Source organism: Podarcis melisellensis (assembly GCF_964234715.1).
Source record: "Podarcis melisellensis genome assembly, chromosome: 4".
Classification (NCBI taxonomy): domain Eukaryota; kingdom Metazoa; phylum Chordata; class Lepidosauria; order Squamata; family Lacertidae; genus Podarcis; species Podarcis melisellensis.
Genome location: NC_138531.1, coordinates 58,440,497 through 58,462,022, shown reverse-complemented (window position 1 = coordinate 58,462,022; position 21,526 = coordinate 58,440,497). Strand labels below are relative to the sequence as shown.

Here is a 21,526-nt window from a genome sequence, read left to right as displayed (position 1 = left end):
ATACCGCTTTTGAATTGTTGTTGTAGCCTTTGGTTTGACTGTCATTTAACTTATTCATACATTTCACTGGCTGCCTTGAATATCTTTTTTATGAAAAGTCCAGATGAAAATGTTATAAATCAATACAACAATTGACGTAACTATTTTCATACCTTTCATACATTTGTCTGCATTTTCTGGCCAAGAAGATGTGGCCTATTAAAGTTTAAAATGTCACTACACATTTGGGGGATGGAACTGGTGACAATAAATATAGACTGCAGTCCTATGGTTTCTTTAAGTTAGTTGATTTGTTTATCTGGGCAATTTTTCAGCTTGAGTTCTGAAATAAACAAGACCTCACAAAAGAGAAGCTTCCAGATAATTTTATTTTTGCTTGCTATGCCTAATGTTTTGAGTATTAATGCATGTTAAGCATTAATGCTGCACACATAAGCACGGTTACTTGAAAGCTGATCATATTAAAATCCGTGAGTAAATATGGTTGGAATAGCCAAAATCCGGGGGGGGGGGGGTAGCTCAAACCTGTCCATGCTTACTTGGAAGCAGAGTTGGCTCGCTGGGAGCAGCCACTCCCATAGGTTCTTGGCAGGCAGGTTGCTTTTGCTTACTGGAAGCTTTTGGGGAGGTCAGCATTGTGCATATGCATTGGCAGGAGTGCCAGATTGGCTCCACTGGTGCATTTTCACTGCACTGACTGCTTCTCTCTTCTCTCTCTCAGCAAGCAACAATGAAACAGCACTTACATAGTAGCTCTGTCCCACCTGATGAACCACTGCTGCATGGAAGTACGCCCCACTGTGTTAAAAGGTGATGACTCCCTGGTGTGCTTAAGATGCAGTCGTCGGCACCCTTGCCTGACCACACTGAACACAGTAGCACTCATTTCCAAGTAAGCATGTTCAGTGAAATACATAGTGTATGAGTTTGAATGGCAGGTAGTTCTCAGCTGATTGGCATGTACAACCCTTGAAACATTTTTTCCCTATAGATGAACATGGGTTTATATTTCTGTTTGGGCAACCAAGGAGGGATGCTTTGTGGTGGTTCTCCCTTCATCACCCCTACTGTGTGGCTGGGCTTACATCAGGGGTGAGGAACCTCAGGAAGTCCAGGCCTCTTTGCCAGGCCCTTGGGTGTCTTCCTCAGCCATGGTCCCTCACTTGACCACACTCCACAGCAGCTCTCATCTGCACACCCTCCTCCCTTTTGCCTGGCTAGAACTTGTCTTTGAATTGTGAAAGTGACTTTTGCCTAATTGGGGTGAGGGTGTGTGTGGAAATTTCTGGTCTGTGTGGCTGAAAGGTGGCCTAATGTACAAAAGAAAGAGGCACATGGAGCTCCCTGCCCCCTTTTACCTTTGGCCCTGTCCATCACCACAGAAACATAAAGCAACACGTAGGCTAATACAGTGGTACCTCTAGATGTGAACGGGATCCGTGCATCTAGCAGCAAACATAACCAGCTACGGCATGTCTGCGCACGCGTGCTTTGCTTTTCGCCGCTTCTGCGCATGCATGTGACGTCATTCTGAGCGTCTGTGCATGCGCAAGTGGCGAAACCTGGAAGTAATGTGCTTCATTACTTCCAGGTTGCCGCGGAGCACAATTCGAACACGCTCATCCCAAAGCACATACAACCCGAGGTATGACTGTAGTATACTAACAATATTTATATAACACTATCGAACTGTTTCTTAATTTACAATCAGAAAACATACAATATGTACATGGAGTCACGAACTAATAAGAGTGAAGTAGATATTCCATGAAAGGAAATGATCAGATTAGTATTTGACCGCAAAGAATCACTGAATTTTGAGGCTAAACGCCTTCCAAAGTTAATACAGAATTTTGCCAAAAGTGAGGGGGAGCGAGATGGTGCTATAAACACAGCAACACAGAAGAATGATGGTAGGTGCTCCAAACACAGCAACAGGGTGCTCCAAACACAGCAACAGAACAGTCCTTCCGGAATAATAGACTGTTTCAATAAACGTTCTTCATCAGCAAGTCAAATGTCCACAAAGGTACACCAAATAACCATGGATCAGTTGTCACTCAAAAGTGTAGTAAGCTGAGGAGATATAACCCTTGAACTGAAAAAGGTTCCCATGTTTGACTCATTTTGGAGAGTCGCACCTTTCTTGCTCCTGCTGTGATCTTGTCTCTTTTGTGAGGTTAATTTGTTGGAATCCGGCAGATACCGTATCTTAGGTTGGGACCATCCTTTGGATATGCTTGCTTTTCATTCCATTGCAGTCGTCTGATCCTATGAAGCCAATTGCCCACCTGTTCCTTCCTGTCAGGTTCCATGGCATTTGCTTGAACAGGCAATAAGGGAGAGAAATGAAGCATGGAATTAATAAACAGGAGATGCATGTTTATTGAAGAAATTTTAATATAGCACCACTAAGCAGACATACACAATGACTGGGCAGGCATGGCAATATGCTGAACAAGCACCTAAAGGACACCAGTAAATGAAAGGAAACTGAAAGGTCACTAGAGGTCATTATTTTCACATACCTTTGAATAATGAGAGCCTCACACATCCGCCAGAGGAGAACAAAATGTCACATTCTCTAGCTAAAGGTCAGCGCCGGTCATAGGTCAGCAAAGTGAGGCCAGGAAACAACCTAAGAGGTTAGGATGAGTGCACAAAGAAAGGGCAAAAAAAAGTCAATGAAAGCATGCAGCTGTTTTGAGATGAAACAACTGAGGCAACCTTTATGCTGACACAGGCTAAAAACTAATGCCTCTCTGCCTTTGCTGACTTTTTTTATTTAAAAAAATATTCTGGCAGTTTTATAGGGCATTGGCATTAATGTACACAATCCTGAATTAGCTTTTTGAATTGCAACAGTTTGGAAGTTCAGTGCAGTCATTTGCAAAAAGTCAAAACCGTGACATTTTTATTTCAAATTATTTATGTCACAAGCGACTTCTTCCAGCGCATTCAAATTTCAGCCTCAGCCAGTATCTCTACCAAGTGTGATAACAATCTGAAACAAATCTAAGTGACAGTCAACATTGCTCTCTGGTTTGGGACTCCCTGTATTTACTATTTTGAAAATGGAATAAAATAAGTATGCACAGATGTGGGTTAGTGCAATTCTATGCATTTCTATTCAGGCGTAAAGTTCCACTGAGTTCAATGGGGTTGACTCGCAGGTAAGTGGGTATAAGATTGCAGCTGGGCAGGGCAATCCAACCCCCTGATCGACTGTTCTGAAGGGGTTTAGCTGAGGCAGAGGTACTCTCCCCATAGTGATATCCAGCTCCATTGGACTCCACAGCTGGCAGGGAGGCCCTTCTGCATTCACAGGGTCTCAATGTGGGTGGGTGGAAGCATCCTGCCAAATGGGATGTTTACAGGGCTGGGACTAGGCCAGCACTGAATCCGCTGGATCCTGTGCTAACTCTGCTTCCATCAAATGATGGCAATGGGCCTAATCTGTGACTCTTCACTGTACCAGTCCTGATAAAGGAAGATGAACTATGTATAGTGAGAACCTAAGTTTTTTAACTGTTGCCCAAACTACTATGTGAATAAGGGTGTATTTTGTTTGCTTTTTGGTTACAAGGCAATACATAAATATTGTAAAGAAACACACACACATGTCTAACCTAGGTTTAACTGTAGTAAAGTATAAATCAAGTTGGAAGCAAAGTACTAAAGATAACATTTTGATGGAGCATCAAAACCTAAGCATCAAGCAATTGCAGGAACACCAAATGGGACATAATTGCTTTTGAGGATAGGAGAATTGGCCTTAAAACAGTGTCTGATGAAGAATTGTGTGGATAATCCCACAAGTCCAGTGGAAATTGTGATTCCCCCACTGATACCCATCCTCGCTCTTCATTGCAACCTTTCACCAGACAGGAACATTAACATGGGAAGTAAGTAATATAACATGGGAATTTGCAATGCAGGCATGATAGCTACCGCTGAAAAGCGGGGGTGATCAATCCCCTAACATGTGCAAACCTTTGGGTACAGAATGGAACTCCTTAAACTGTGCAATAATCCTAATTGGAATCCTGAAAAACATTGTTTTTAAAAATGGATTCCAGTTTTGCCAGTCTCCTTTGATAATTCCTTGATCTTATCTATGTGTGATGTTGGTCATATGTGAATCTATAGCATGATGCATGAAAGCCTGCTGATTGGGGCTTTTAAAAGTTTTATGTGCTTTTATTTTTAATCTAAAGATTTCATACACACCCTTCCTTATAGGTTATTCATGTTATATTCTTGTTATTAACTGTGTTGGTTGAATGTGTCCCTGAGTGAATGAAACTAGTTCAACAACAAAAGCTCTGAAAGAGACTTTGCTCTCAACTGACAGACTTCTAATAACAAAGAACCTGTCCTGCTGATTTTATTCCTGGGGTGTCTGCTACGCTGCTGAGATGAAAACAGGCTTCACAAATCCCATAAGATAAACAAAGGCATGTGAAGGGCACATCCTGGGAGCAGCACAGTCACTGTGACTATGAGGAAATCTGCTCACAAGCCAACCACCAGTTGTCAAACCATGGAAGAAATGGGGAACGTTTGCTCTGTGACAAGCTGAACATCTCCATACCAACCTCTAGAGGTTCTCTGATAGCTACTTTTTCTGGTTTTCTACTCATTGCCCGCATGACCTCAAAAGGCAGTACATTGGTAAAAGGTTAAGGTATATTTATTCAGATAAAACAATAAGAAGATCCATAGAATAACAAGCCAGTTAAAGAAGTGAGGGCAGGTGAGGTTTGAGGGCAGTGTCCTTTGTGTCCCCCTGGGCATGTGAGCACCAACATTCTGTGGCTCCTCAGCCAATAGGATTAAGGAAATTTCCCTCTCCCTAGGTGAGCCCTGGGCCTTTGAGCTGAACATGTGCCCTAGGTGTTGCTGTCAAGAGTTCACCCACTTGCCCATATCTGATTCAAAAGGCACCCTGAAATACCTCCCAAAGCCCCAGGCTTTGGGTAATCACTCTGCAGTGCCCCCAACCCAAAACTGCCTCAGTGTGACATTTACTTACTTACTTACTTACTTACTTACTTACTTACTTACTTACCTATTTTTCTTTAAGGTGTTTTTGTTAGAATGAGGTAGGTTGGATTGAGAGGTGGTCACTGGCCCAACATCACCAACCGAGAGGCAGTTCAGTCCCCTTCTGATTGGCCACCCCTGTCCATGGGACTCCAATTCCTCCTCCTCTGGGAGAAACCAAATCAAATCTCTTCCAAGTCGGGCTGGGGCAACCTCACCCCTGCTAAAAGGGGGGATACCATTCTTATATTGAGTAATATGAAAGCATAGGCAGTTTAAAAACAATTCTATGGGTAAGGGAATGCCATCCCAAGCCTCCTCTTCTGCTGCCCCACTGATCAAACATAGAAGGGCTTGGAGTTTGACTCTTCCTGTTAGAGCTGTATTGGCCATCCACCTCATTAACTTTCTCGCTTTGATAATATTTTTTATTATTACGGTGGTGGTGGTGGTAAAGCATTCTCCCTACCCCACCCCCGGCAGCTCTCCACTGTGGTATATATATATATATATATATATGAATTCCATCGTTAAAACGTTTCAGTTTGATACCCATGAAGGAACTCTCTTCTTGCTCCTCTGCCATCCTCTTCACAGACCACTTTGCTGTCCATGGAGCTCCTCTCCTTGGAACTCTTCCTTGCCCTGTAAATGAACTCTCATGGGAGTTTATTCCCGTTCAAAGAAGTCAATACTTATTTTGGTCCCTGGTGTAATGGCAATACTTTCCCTGTTTAATGCACCTATAAAGCAAACCTAGAAGCCATTAAGTAGGAGATAGTTGCAAGCTGATAAATAATTGGTAGACTTGTATCTTACAGATTAAAGGGTTTATTATGACCTCAGCTTCTACGGCTAATGATTGGGTTTATCAGATGCAAGGCTGTGCTCAAACTACAGGAAGGCCAGAGGGTGTTTCACCCTATACTATGATCACTTGTTTTATTTTAAATGTATAGGACCAACTATCAGGGTCTTCATTTGGTGCCCTGGTTCTTATTGTGAGATGTTCCTGAAGTAGAAGAGGAAATAAAAACCATCTAAGTCCCATCTATGCCTCTTACTCCAAAAATTGTAGAGGGTCCTTTTTGCTCTTTGGGCAGAGTCAAGAAGTCTAGGTCATCACTGGGGCTGTCCTGACTGCAAGACCTGCACATTAATGTGGGTTCATTGGGCTACCTTCAAGTCTTCTTCTTCTATAACTGTACCTTCTTTTCTTCTCCAGTAAGGCACCTCAATCCATCTTCCTCAGTCTCTGGTCTCAGCTCATAAAATCCAGGTGTCTTGTCCATTCTCCCCTTGAAGGGGGTGGTGGCTCTGAGAATGCTAGCCAGCCATGCCCCATTCTCCTGACAGTGTCCCAGTCATCTATCCTGCCTCTTGTCTCTCTGACTATGTAGGGCAAGCTCTGCTTTGTGACACTCCTTGTCTCCTCTGAAATTTACATAGCTATAGAGGCGGGGACAAGTACCCAGCCTTTGCTGTAATGCTTTCAGCCATGTTGACTTTCAGTTGAGCCAGCTGTGGCATGGAGCACTTGTCTTCAACCTCCCATATTCATATAAAGTGTGTGGGGGGGAATCAAACATATCCACCCCCCAGAACCACACTTCTGCCTGTGACCACAAAAGCCCATTTCCAAACAGGCAACAGCTAATAGAACTGAGTGTGCTATGTGTCTTAATGAGCTGGGAAATGACAGACAATGGCCATTGTGATCCAAGGGCTTAATTCAGTTCTATCATGGAAATCACTGATGTCAGGACTTTTTGGAGGGATTGCTTTGGAAAATTGCACTTTAGCTAAAATAGGCTACAATTGCCAGTAATGTATTGATTTGTGATGTCAGTGGTTCTGTCTACTGGAAGTGCAGGAGGAGGGAGGGGGGAAAAACATGCCATTTTGTTTTTACTGTTGAAAGAAAATATTAGGAATTTAAACAAGTTCCCTTTCCATCCCAATGTGTTTACCAAACAATTAATCAGAGGTCCTTTTAAATTAGTAGAGTTAAATACATGGGTGTTTCATCAAAGAGGGAGCTGTTCCATCATAAACAACTTTGAGCATTTAAGGAGACAAGGAGGAGGTTAGAAAACACATCTCAATGGGACGTATTCATGAAGGTTCTACCTCTCTACTCAATAGAGTAGCTTGTTATAGAGATTTACATTCAACATTAACATTTTCATAAGAATCCTAGAACCCTCGATACTTCCAAATACGTGCATTTGCAATTGCACTTTTCATTTCCAAATAGTAAAGTACGCAGTATAGGAACATAGGAAGCTGCCTTCTACTGAGTCAGACCATTGGTTCACCTAGCTTGCTGTTAACTACCCTGACTGGAAGGAGTCTTTTCCAAGCCTACCTGGAGATGCCAGGAATGGAACTGGCATGCTAACCATGACCACTGCCTCTTCTAATTTAGGTCACTTGACTTTTATCTTAACATTGTGATCATTGGCTTTCCCGTATTACTATCTCCCTTATGTTATCTGTGATGGCGTATGTAAATTAACAAGTTCTGTTTTCTCTAAAGCTGGTAACCGGTATATAATTTGTGCCACTGGAATAGTAACTGAGTAGCAGAAAATGAACATCTATACAGCAACACTTGTGCAAATAAAGAATGTGAAAAGCCACAAGATGGATTATGGTGGATGACCATATTTCTGTCCTGTGACAGTTTCATTTCCTCTACAAACAGGCTTTGTTTTGTCCTGTCTATGGGTTGGATTTTTAGGGGAAATCCACCCACTTTAAAAACGTCAAAAAACGCTTTGCTGTATTCGTTCTTTCTTTTTTTACTGGAGACAGGGGTGCAGATAAGGATCCATTTTCCCCGCCCCCATCTTACTATCATCTGGCTTAAGATGGTCTCATGAGGAAAGCAGGCCTCAGTGTCATCTGGACAAATGGCCCTCTACTCTCTGCTCACTTGGGTTTGGTTTGCTGCAGGAGCAGCTTGCCCACCAGGGCAATAACCTTGTGGCAGCCAGTTTGGGACTTTGCGGATGCACCAGCAGAGCCAATTGGTTGCTTCTGGCTGTGCATCTGTGCAGCTTTGACTTCTCCACTGCCTAGCCCCTCCCCTTACTGATGAGAAGCAGCAATGCTGCTGTCAGGAGGTTATTGAGGTGACTCTGCCCCACCAGCTGCTCTTCGATATTGTGAAATGGGGCAGAGGGCCTAAGAGAGCTGAATGTTCTTGTCTTGGTTTACAAGGCAGTCGGGAAGGAAGGGGAAGAAGAGTGATTAGGGGAGGGAAAGAGGGAAATGGCATTGGGGGCATAATAGTTGGGGGGATTGGTCACATGGATCACCAGGTGGAGGGGTGAACCAAAAAGTCTTCCTGGCTATGCTGTGCATCCTTTCCTTTACATGGTGATCTGAAAGGGTGCTTATGAACAGTATGAACACGCTTGGGGACATGACACAGTGCCACCTGTGACTATGGAACTCATGGTGTGAGGTGCTGTGGCATTATTCTGTGAGTTGTAGCACAGGGAGCTGTCCTGGTTGTGCCTCCTTGCTTTTAAGCATCTCCATGTCTGCATGGCATGTGGATACCATTGCACTACATCCCCTGATTAAAAGCCCTTTGGAATAATTCCAGGGCTCTAAGACTGTAGCTCCTCCTACCACCCCTGCTTTCAGATTATATTTCCCCCTGCCTTCCAGGATTGGTCACTGCTACTATATGCTGACCATGCACTACTGTAGCACCAGCAAACCTCCTGCCTATCCTCATGCCTAATTGCCACATATAGGATTGCTCAGCCAAAGTCAATACATGTACAGTACAATGATCTTTATCCAAAGATCCTGAAAGAATTATCTTGGCAAAGGCCAAAAACCCTGGCTATCAATAGTGCCTATTTTTTTAAAAAAGAAAAAGTTAAGTTATTGGAGAAATGATAAAACAAAATATTTGTTACTCTCCTTCAATGTGGATTTATTGAGGTTAAACCATGCCAGCTCAACCTAGTTTCCTTCTTTGATCAAGGACTGAATTAGTAAACAAGAAAACCCCAGCCGATATATCTTTTGCGAGGCTTTTGATGTATTGTTCTATATGACAGCCTCATAAGGGTACTTGAGAAACCCTTACTACAAGGAATTACCATTAAACGAGTACTCGATTGAAAAACTACACTCAAGGGGTAATTAATGGATCAGCATCAAATTTGGAAGGTATTTCCAGCTCAGTGCTGGGTCTAGCGCTGCTCTGCATTTCAATTAATGATTTGAAAGAAGGCATGTACTAGACACAAAGTGCGTGATTTGCAGAAAACTGGAGAAGAAGGGATTGCAAGTGTTTAAGAAGAAAATAAATCAAAATAATCACAGCAAAACAGGTGAGATGGGCTGATAGTAAGAAAACACATAGCCACATAGAGGTCAGAATCTTCAGCCACATATTTTTCCATCATCTGAAACCATTCTGTATCTCTAACACATCTCTAACATATTATCTTAGATCATCACCTGCCTTTCCCTCTTATAAATATAATTGTCTCGTTCTCCATTGAGTTCTGCGTTCAGCTTTTGCCTTGAGAAACACACAAGCAGTCAAGCTACGAAGGTGATGGCTAACCCTTCTTGTTTATCCCCAGCATCTGGTAACTTAGACGGGGGGGGGGGGGGGCACACCTGTGGCTCTTCAGATGTTGTTGGACTTCAGTGCCCAGTCAGGGATGATGATAGTTGGGGGTCCAGCAGCCTCTGTAGGGTCATATGTTCCCCACCATTGACAAAGATATACTATACTTTTTTTTAACACAGGTATAACCAGCACTATCAAGAAGAAGAAGAAGAAGAGTTTGGATTTGATATCCCGCCTTTCACTCCCCTTCAGGAGTCTCAAAGCGGCTAACATTCTCCTTTCCCTTCCTCCCCCACAACAAACACTCTGTGAGGTGAGTGGGGCCGAGAGACTTCAAAGTGTGACTGGCCCAAGGTCACCCAGCAGCTGCATGTGGAGGAGCGGAGACGCGAACCCGGCTCCCCAGATTACGAGACTACCGCTCCTAACCACTACACCACACTGGCTCCCAGTGTGCAGGGAGATGCAGGGATTAAAAGGATTTAAGGAGGCTATTAAGGTGGTTCTCCCTTCCCCATCCCTATTAAGGAGGCTATTAGGGTAGTTCTTGTGCATCTGCCCCACCTAAGAGCCAACAGCATTGGTCCTACCGAGTAATGTAATATTTTATATGAGATGGATTTTACATGTATAATTAGTATAATTGTCCAGAAAGGGCAATATATATGATCCCTCCCCTTTTGAACCTTGGATGCCATGCTAAAACCCTTTTTGTTCATACTGGCTCACTGGCATCACATTTGTATGCAGTGCTAGATCAGAGTGTCTGCACAGTTAAATTGCTTGGTGCTATGTGACATCAGCTTTATTATGGAGCTCAGCCACTTCTACAGAGTTACTTTGGCCCATAAATTACGTCCTGTAGGACAGAGTGACACCTCCCCCCAATGCAGATGGTCAACCATGCCATTAGCCATATTTTCCTAATTACTAAACTATTGGAATGTTTGTGTTGTTTTGAGGACTTTCTCCAATGAGAAGCCATTGTAAAAGGTGAAGCCTTTCAATATATTCATTAATTAGATGGTTTAATCTAATAGCCTACCATTGTTTTAATAGGTGGCAGTCACTTCCTGATAATTTTGAAGTGCTCCTTGTAGTGGCTTACACAGAGATCTTAAACCGAGTGGAATGAAGAGACGTGCAATCAGCGAGTTTACAGCTGGTCAGAGAGTCAACATGAGGTCACTGTTTGTCAGACAAATGATGAATTTTTAAGGGTGATGCTTAATACTGCAACCTTTTGACCTTTCCAGAAATCAAGTAGCAGGCGGTCACGAGCTTCAGCAAATAGGTGAAATGGGAAAAGCAGAAAACACAGCTTATTGCTTGACCTGTTTGTTAAGGGCTCTTTGCCTTTGCACAGATGGCGCAATACACACCAATGGGATTCTTTGCTTTTCAGCTCCTCTCTGTAAATACAGCCAGCTTCATGTTGTGCCCCTCCTAATGAGCTGGAGAAATGCTTCGGGATTATGCAAAAGCCACACCATTTGACCAGGAAACAGTCTGTGAGGTAATGTACAGTAAGCAGAGCAAAGATGTGAGAGGAATGAGACCACATTGACAGGAATAGTGTGATTCAACATTCAGTGACTCAGGGTTTTAGAAAGGGTTCCTGGGGGAAGCAGGCAGTTTCAGTACTCACCTCATGATATTGGACAGCTGCATTGTCTCATCATCAATTCCCAGCCACTGAAGACTGTTTTCTTAGAGCCTTTTAAAAACAATCAAAGAAGGACACCTTGCCAGGAAGGAAGCGGGTGGGGTTGGAAGGAACACTGTACCCAGAATGATAAATAGTGTATACAAATGAAAAAGATCCACACATCACATTTACTTATTTCTTTTGCTGCTTCTGAAAGAGACGACACTCTAAGGGTGGCCGCTGCTTCAGCCATGTTTCAAAAAGTAAAAACCAGGACACCCTGAATGTTGTTGGGCTTTTTTTATAACAAAAATTCCAAAAGAAAGAAAGAAAGGAAAACCACAATTCAAAAGAGAAGACAAAAGAGAAAGCATAAAGAAAGAGCTACAGCTTAAGGGTTACACAAGATTTGAACACCCAGGACAATCAGGTGCACTTGTATACTAATGTTTCTTTACATGGAACCACAGGCAAAATGTGCAAGTAGTGGGAATATGATGTTGTGAAGTCATTATTACCAACCCACATGTTGCCAGTGGGGGAATTGAGGCTGAGAGCGTGTGGCTTGCTTAAGGCCATTTACTGATTTTGTAACAAAGGACTATCTCAAGGATGGGGAACCTGTGGCCCTTCAGATTTTGCTAGACTCCAACACCCAGCATGGATGATGGAATTCAGGATATCTACAGAGTTCTCACCCCTAGACTACATGATTCACAGCTCAGTCTCCTAGCCACTTCAATGCAGAGAGCTGTCCCACACTTGATTCTGAATCAACAATATTAGAAACAGACCTCTAATAATTTAAATGCATGTGGTTAGCCCAGGTTTCTATTAATAGGAGGAGGATAGAATGGCTTCGGTAGGTCATGGGGGTATCTAATATGTCTTTTCCATTCTGATCTCATGAATTCCATTGTCCAACTTCATTTTGCAGCAGGGCCTACCACTGGAGTTTACAAACCACTGGAAGCCTTAGCACAAGTAATATCATATTTGCTTTACTGCCCTAAATGTCAGCACATATTTCTCCACAATGCTTTTAGGACAGCTAAAAGTAGCAAAGCACATAAATAAGAGGATATTATATTCTGGGAACAAAGCTGGGGATTCTTTGACCTTACACATAAGATGTGTACTACCATCACACATATATAGGCTCTCTGTTCTTTTTACAGTTAAGCTTCTTTAAAAAAAAAGTTAAGCAAAGGGAGTCTCTTCTGGAGGCTTGACATGATTCAATTCCCAGAGGGAAGCTAGGGGAACTCCGGTGACGTGCTCAGCTCCATGTTCAGATGAACTTGGACTGAAGGGAAGAGGCAAGATTTGCGAACGTAATTTTTGCCTGGCTCTGTGTTATTCACCATCTTCTCCAAAAGACTGCTGGAAAGCCTTGACTGAGTCTGCATTTTATCATCATAACCCCAAGCATTCATAGACCAAAGACCCCCAAAGTCAAAAAGCAGTGTTTAATGCTTATGCTCTAGCCTTGAAGAGACAAAGTCAGCGGAGGTTTCAGCCAAAACGGAATACGCTAAGAAACACGGTGGCAAGATAGATATTGGCTGATGGGAACAAGGCAGGGCAATGACGCCTTTCTCAATCTTTTCCCTTCTTCTTCTTCTTTTAATGATAGACTGCCGCTTCCTCCTGCCTAGTGGAGTAACATTTTGTTTTTCCTGGTGCTAGAAGTATTATTTGCCTAAAGCTTTTCATCTCGCTAGCATTAGAACTACAGTAGCTGTATACGAAAGAGGGACTCAATTCCTAAGTAAACACAGGAAACTACTTTATATCAGCATAAACTGCTTGTTCATCTAGCCTTGTATAATCTATTCTGAAAAGGTCCCTAGCAGAGGTCTTTGACATCACCAGCTACCTGACCCTTTTTACTGGAAATGCCAGGGATTGTACCTGGGACCTGAAGGAGCGTCTCCACCCCCATCGTTCAGCCCGGACACTGAGGTCCAGCGCTGAGGGCCTTCTGGCAGTTCCCTCACTGCTAGAAGTGAAGTTACAGGGAACCAGGCAGAAGACCTTCTCAGTAGTGGCACCCACCCTGTGGAATGCCCTCCCATCAAATGTCAAGGAAATAAACAACTATCTGACTTTTAGAAGATATCTGAAGGCAGCCCTGTTTAGAGAAGGTTTTTATGTCTGATGTTTTATTGCTTTTTATTATTATTATTATCATTAATTGTGTTGGGAGCCGCCCAGAGTGGCGGGGTGAGCCATGGTACTGCACATTGCTGTCTCTTTCTAAGCAACATAGCATACTCAGACTCTAGACTAGGGTTTCCCAAATGTCTGCATTTACTGAAGCCTTGATGAGCTTATAAAGCTGTCATTGACGCAAACCCAAATTCTTAGAAACATACATGAAATAAACTGAAGAAATATGAGTATATACTCCAAATTCATTAGTCATCCATCACCGTTACTAGGAATTATGAAATGTAAAACATAAGAAAGTCCAACCATAAAGCAGCATGGTTTGAAAATAGTGTTGTGTTGTGGAATCATCTTAGAGGTGCAAGGAAGATGCATTCTGCAAATGCTCGTGCTCTTTATTTCTGAGGTTCCTAGTTCCTAACTTAATATTTTGCACTATACTTGGTAAATTGATTTTCTGTGTCTAGGCCATTTTCTGCCCCCCTAGGTCTTTATTCACAGTCCCATTGATCCCTGGAGGCCAATACTGACCACTCTGGGAAACCCTCCTGTAAACTGACCACACTCACCCAGGGTAGGCCTTGGCAGGAAGGACTCACTTTTCCACTTCAGTCTCGCTCAAGCAACAATACATTCCTGAACTTTGTCCTGCTCTTATATCCTTTAGTTTGTTTTCGGTCCAGGCTTGCCCATCAGTCTTGAATACTGCCTTCATCCCATGGTTCCTGGTTCCCAACTGACCTTAAGATCCATGTCCAGTGGAGGGCAGGGACTGTAAGGGATTGGCTAGTACTTCAAATCCCATTATCTTCCTCATTTTTTGCTACTTTTCTTGTTGAAAATGAGAGTAGGAAGCTGACAGAAAAGTCTGGGGCAGGGGAACATCAAATTCTCATGACCCTGCCATTTCAGTATTTGGTTTGGCCTTTCTCTCTATTATTTTTTTTAAAAAAAATTATTTTGATGGAAAAATTCTGATGATCTTGATTTAGTTTGCTCTATGACATTGCTATTTTCTCCTTCAGAGTGATACAGAGATTTGCTCAGCCTGACTGAAGCTTGATCTTTGGAATTCCAAAATGGATTGTCAGTGATGAGAGAATGCAAGGAGCTCATTGCCAATGCCTCTTGACAGAACAGAGTCAAAGTACAGTCTGATCTCTGATTCATGGTCAGCAAGTATACTAGCACACCACAGTCACTCTAAATTGTAGACTTCATAGGGGGAAAGGGCGTAAAACGTGTCCTCCATTAAAGAGCAAAAGGTCTCTGTGTCATTTGATCTAAAGAACACCCTTGACTTGTTCTTATAACCTTCTCAAGGCTGCAGCGAGACAGTTTGAAGAAGCTAGATTTCCTTGATTGTAAGGAAATGTCCTTTATTACTTGTGTGACTTTTTCTCCAAAAGACATCTGGGCAAACACAGTAATGCTATTGATACACAAAAGAAATGGATTTAAACCCCTGATATCTGCCGATGATATTAAGTAGGGTGGGGCACAATGACTTGTGTTGACATTCATAACCAGATTTTAAATGTGTACGTGAAAGTCAGCAGTGGACTGTGCAGATTTAATAGGTCTGTGGGGAGCACACACCACAGCTGTCAGGGCAGCTACTACTAGAAGGCAGGTCCTATGGTTCTCACATACTGGCAGCTGCCGTTCAGTGATAGCATAATGTAGTTAAGAACCGCTACTGTTTGAGTCACATTTTGTTGGCTCAAGTAAATATGCAGTGAATGATATCATTTCATTACACGCTATATTTTTAATGAAAGACTTGGTGTATTTTCAGAAATTTCTACAGATGTGTCAAATCTTTTGACAGAATTTTCATTTCTGCCCCTGGAAGTGCTTGTCAGTTATCAAACCACATGGCACCCCAGGACTACCTTTTGCCACAAGCAGTGAGCCTGCTCCCAGCACATTGTGGCTACTGCATGTAGAAAAGATAGTAACCATCTTTAGGCATTCAGCTGGGGGATAATGAATGTATAGGAATTAATGGCAGACTGCACTCAAATCTGAAGATAGACCCTGTGTTTGATGCTCTCTATGTCTCCAGACATGCTAGGAAGTGGGTGCGAGCCAGATATGAAACCTGGTGTCGTCACCCTGCCATATTTTATACATTTCTTTTCTTCTGTTACATTCATACCTGAGGCAGCTAACAATACAATACACAATAGAAAATAACCAGTCCACATAACGAATTAGCAGCAACCACTCATAATCAAAGGCTGCAACAGATTGTCTGTCTGGTCTCTCCTGGAAGTCCTCCAGCAAGGTCTCAAAATCACTTATAGAGGAAGGGACTGTGATCTGGAATCATGGTAGCAAAAGCTTCAGACAGAGATGGTGGCAGGATCCAGAGCTGAGCTCCTGCTAAAGATGGCTACACACTCTTCAAGTTCACCCTCAACAGGGCATTGGGGGGGGGGGCTAGCCACTATTGATTAGGAACAACAGATCATATCCAATGAAAGGGAAAGGGTGCAGTTAAAATAGATATTGCATTCACATTTCTCTGCCAGACCTTTTGCTTTGTGAGCTTCTTCCATCTAAAAATAGAACAAATGTTTTCGGCATCTATTATGTCATATATACAATTTTATTTATTTTTTATATATATTTTTTTAAAATGTGGTTGGTTTTAACATGTGCATGATTACAAAACAACATAGGCATTGTCTGTGGGAAGGCAGTTTAGACATTTAAATAAATAAATTAAATGAGCTTTCTAGGCAATCTGCCTGTCAGACTACCCAGAAACAGGCTGTCTCCGAACTCCCTCATTAGCCTCAGAAAATGTGTGAGGCGATGTGAGGAAGCTACCTTCAATTGCTGCCACATTCAAGCATTGCCCTGCTTGCCCTTTAGCTGTGGCTGAATGTGAACGGCACGCAAATGCCCGAGTGAGAGACTCATGTCTCTTTCCCACCCACCCCTAGCCCAATTCAAATAGAAGGTGCAAAAGCGATACAAAGCTCCACTCTCTGGACTCAGCCAAGAGGGTTAGAAATGAAATGAGGCCACATTTTCAAAATCCCTGTCTAATTCAGAACTAGCTAACCTGGAACTACTACTGATGCATCTCACCATAGAGATACTAACATAGTTTGAAAGCACTGCTCCTAACACAAATAGTGTGTGAGGGGATAAATTACTGGTATTAAATTATCTGCCCCTAGTACCTGCCCCTAGCAAGAGATTAAGGTTTCTGATTAAAGTTACAGCACAAATTTTGCTTGAAGCAAAATCCAACGGATTTAAAATATTAGCCAAAATTCTGAGGGAATTTTGATAGAATATATGAAACTGCATCAGTTCTCCAGGTGACTAAAAAACCCCCCTAGATTGGTTTGTCTTTATATAGCCTCAATATTTGGATTTTACAAGTATTAAGCTCTAGTACTAGACACACTTACCTTTACAGGGCTTGCTTCTGAGTAGACAAGGCTAGCATTACATGCTGGTTCCACAGAACGGAACCAGGGGTTGAGGAAACAGAAAGACGATTTGGGGAGAATATGGAGGTAGTGGGTTTTGAAGTGGGCTGCGCTTATCACATTGATGAATGCTAGATGGGAATATGGGTTTTTTGAACAAGAGGCCTGACATTTGAAAAGGGCTACAATAAACAGAGAAAGATGTGCGGCAGATTTAATTAGCATCTAATTAAATAGAATCCAATTAAATTAATGATGTACCCCAGATTTAATTTGCATCTAAAATAAGAAAATATTATGAACTGCACCTGGGTTATTGGGTCAGGGAATGCTTTTCCAAATGTGTCCATTACCTTTAAGGGTACTGACAAGTCAAGTATACAGGATACTCCTCTTGTTTAGTCCAGTCTGCTCTCCCTAATTAGAAGCCACATTATATTTTCATTGCAGCAATTAACACTGGAAGATGCTGCCAGACAACATTGTAATGATTCAGGACAACCATCCAACTTTGCAGAAGGGTGTTCCAGTATCTCTTTGTTATTGATGAAAGTTCATGTTTCAGCAGAGAACAAATTGCTCCCTGATGCCATTATTCTAGCCTTACACAGAGAACATATTGTGCAGCATGTTATTATCCTAGCAATAAACAAAATTGTAAGGCTCTCCCTTGAATGTGTTTGAAATAAAAGGCAGACAACTAACGGTAGTCATAAACTCATGCATACAACAAGAGCAACATAACCAATGTAGAAAATCACACCCTTTAGCTCAAGGAGCATGGCTTTTCTTTTCTATAACAAGTGGTTTGTGACTGTGAAATCCACCCATTCATTAATCTGGGGAAATGCCCAAGGCCTGCTCCTGAGGCAAATTCATGAAAATGGCAGTCTGGAATAATTTACAGCACAAGTTTACCCCATCTTGACTTAGTAACAAGAATAATGTTTTGCCATAAGACACATCCTACCCACAGACATTTTGTATCACATTTATAAGACAACTGTATATGTGTGTGTGTGCACATACACTCAAAAGCACGGTCTAAATGGGACCATATTTTATTACCCAACAGTCCTCAGCAAGTTGCTGCTGACAGCATAGTGTGAATTCAGTAGGCGGTGGTGAACTAAAATATAACATATTTCAGATTAAAACAGGGTGCTTTTGAAATACCTGGTGACACATCAAATGTCCAGAAGAGATTGTGGCCAACTTCAGAGCAGTCTGGTGGTATGCTGTACAAAACTGTAAGTAAAAGCCAAAGAACTTCATGAACAGTTCTTCACCCTCTAGGGCCAGTGTTATTTTTCTAGAAAAAAGAGGTGCTGGAACTCACCATGAACACCTCCCTTGTTGTCTTATAATGGCAATGGCACCCACCTGAGAGATGCAGGAACTGAACTCCAGCGAGTTTTAATTGAAAAGAATCCCTGCTCAAGGGCATGGGTGAAGAACCCATGATCTTCCAGATGTTGCCTTCCTCACATGCATCTCAGGGTGATGAGCAAAAGAAAAAGGGATGTTTAACCTTCCCAAGCAATTTACATCAAAAATAATTTCCTTCTCTAGCTGCTGGTCTACAGGGTGAAGAATAGTTTTATTTTTATCACTACAGGGAAGCAACCAGAAGGTTTATCTGGAAAATGGTGTTGGGTAGAGGGTCAAATCCTCCCACATTGCCCCTGATTTCTATTCAGAATTAGATTTGATCCCCATCTCCCCGTCCCTCCCCTACCTCTTAATGAAAAGCAGGGGCGATGTGCAAGGATTTGCTCCCTTCCACTACACCATTTTCCAGTTGTAGGACCTATCTTCCTTGTAGGCAAGACTCTAAAGCAGGTGTCCTCCCTGACTACTGGCCATGCTTTCTGGGGCTGGTGGGAGTTGGAGTTTGGCAATGTCTCGACTGCCAAAGCTTCCCCACACCTGCTCTAAAGAAGGAGATGTTTTATCTGTGGGAATATTGCTACAATTGTTGATCCAGGACACTGAAAGAAGGCAAAATCCTTCTCCAATAGAACAAGGGGAGAAAAGCCATGGGATGATGATCAGCCTTGGAAACATCAAGTGCAGTTATCATATAACTATGTCTTTTCCTCAGGCCACCCTGTATTCCTCAATAGCTGTGCCTCATATGCCAAGTGTTCTAGACTGGCCAGAATGTGCCCTTGAACTCTGATAATGCATCTTGCTTGTCTCAATAGAGGACAGAGAGGTGTGCGGGGGTATGTGCATTAACAAGCTTACTGTACAAAAGGTAACCTTTACATTCATTCATCTGTCCGCTTTTGCCTCTGACCTCACCCACCATTGGCATGTGGCCCTTGGATCATTTCCCAGAAGGGAATGGGCCCTCAGACTGAAAAGCATTCCTCACCCCTGAGACAGATGTAGGAAGTTTCTTTGTTCTATAAAAGAAGCATCCATCTATAAAAGAAATCCAAAGTTAGGGAAACTTTGTGTAGGAATTAGTAAAACTGAAACAATAAGAATCCAAGATAGTGTTCCACATATTTAGAATACTGTTTTCCAAATGCAAAGACTGCAGGACATAATCTTAGGAACAGACACAGAGAATTACAGGCTGGGGTGGGGGGAGCACCACGGATTAAAGTTTTAACAAGTGGACCAGAAAGAGCAGAGGTCTCCGTCTGGCTAGATTCCAAAGATGGTAGTAAGACACTTTAATTACATGATTGATGTAGGCTTCAAAAGAAAGCACAGAATCCACAATGACCCTAAGGTCACAAGCATTATCTGAAGAATAAAAAGAACCACCACAAATGGAAACTACCAACGATGACACCTGAGACCTCTGCCTCGGTGAACTAATCGATAGCTACTCTGTTTTGTCTATGTTAAGTTTAACAAAATCTGAAGCTATCCATTATTGAATATCACAGAAGCAATTATACAAAACATCAAACTTCTTTGTAAGATCTGCAAGGACCTAAAGGATATGGAAATAACTTTTGCATACTAATGGCTTTGCAGGCAACTGCCTATAATCTAGGACCCATTTATACCGGGGTTTGCTACTTAAAATAAATAGGACTACTTTAGAGTCAATAGAATGCAGATTGCCTCTTTCAAGGATGAAAAGTTTCTTTTGAAGAAATATGTGGTGGCTATAGAAAGAAGACCCTCAAGAAAATATCAAAGGTAAAGTAGAAATCTTGAGAGATGTATCTACTAAAATTTATATACAAATTTGTAGGTATAAAAATTTCAAATCCTGTTTTATATGAAATTCATCACTTACATTTGACATAAAATTCCAGGAATAGTATATACCCTTTCCCCCCCTGCCTTGGTTCTCATCAGAACACATCTCTCCCATGGCTGATTCCCCACCCCAGCCCGGATTCAATCACAATTCCACATATTCTCACTTGGCTGTCAAACAGCTCTTTCCTCGGGAGATGCAATTTCTGAAAAGCAAACCTACATATGATTCCAGTTTCAGGGCTGCCACTGAAACATGTAGTCCTCAGAGAATTCTTTTTGTCAACTAACTTCAACACTTAAGCCTCTTCTATTAGTTCTGTGGGTGAGGGAGCTCCATGAGATTAACAGGAAATGGGGTCCCACTGCTTGTCTAGGCAGCCTCCCTAGCTTCCTCCTAAAACACATACATTGAGTGAGGTGATCTAAAGAGTGATTACACTCAGAGATATATTTCCCTTTTCAGGTGTCCATGCTCAACTCATGGGTATTCATTTTAAAGAAATTTCTAGTTTCATGGTTAGGAACAACAATCTGGAGTAGTTTAGTATATTTTTGGCTGGCTTTTCAGAGCCTGCATGGAATTTTCCATGTCTTCAACTCCCTTCTGATTATTTTCAAATGATGAATTTCCATTACATAATGTGATCTCCATGCTCTACACTTCATTACTATGCAACAAGTTGTGTCCTGAATATAGTCTGTCTGTTTCACCCAAAACAGTGATTTGCCAAAGGCCTGGTGGAATACTGAGCAGGGTTTGGGGGGAGAGCTTCAGATTTCGAGGACCTACAAGAGGGACGAAGTCCTGCGCAGAGTCTGGCTACGCTGGAAAAAAACTCAGGAAAATGGGCCAAAAATGGCACTGTTCTATTTAAATCTTCCATCAGAAGAAGCAAAACCAAAATCAATTTCAGAGAAGTGAGGAAGAGGAAATGCTCACCCTTTATTGTAAATTGTTTTAACTTATATTAATATTGCATTTTTATGTTACTGTAGCCTAATGATGAGGGAAAATTTGAAATAAAATAAATAAAATAAAAGCATAGCTCATTTGACTATTGTTTCTTCCTGGTTCCTTAGATAGATCTACTAACAGGTCAGCATTAAGTTGGGTCTGACCTTAGAGATGTTGGCAAACCCCATCATACTCAGATTTGGGAAGACCAACCTCTGTGTCTCCATTGAGAATGACCTCTGTAACCCAAATGGACATAGATCACTTTGCTTTGGTGCTTATGTGTTCTCATGTTTTCCAACCTCTTTTAATGTAGCATACATAAATAGTCCATAACCTCAAGCCCTGTTATGGCTTTCACTATGAAGCTAGTGGTGTTGTCACTAGATAACTTCATCCAAAATAATCTAACATTA

At 42.1% G+C, this 21,526-nt stretch overlaps 1 long non-coding RNA gene across 1 annotated transcript; it reads right to left on the bottom strand.

The window, feature by feature from the left end:
* Window positions 1–1,935: 1,935 nt before the first annotated feature.
* Window positions 1,936–20,903, bottom strand: LOC309368257. The gene is made up of 4 exons (XR_014167675.1): window positions 20,440–20,903; window positions 5,072–5,266; window positions 2,529–2,638; window positions 1,936–2,323 (listed from the first exon to the last, which is right to left on the bottom strand). It is a non-coding gene; the product is annotated as an uncharacterized lncRNA (long non-coding RNA).
* Window positions 20,904–21,526: the final 623 nt, after the last annotated feature.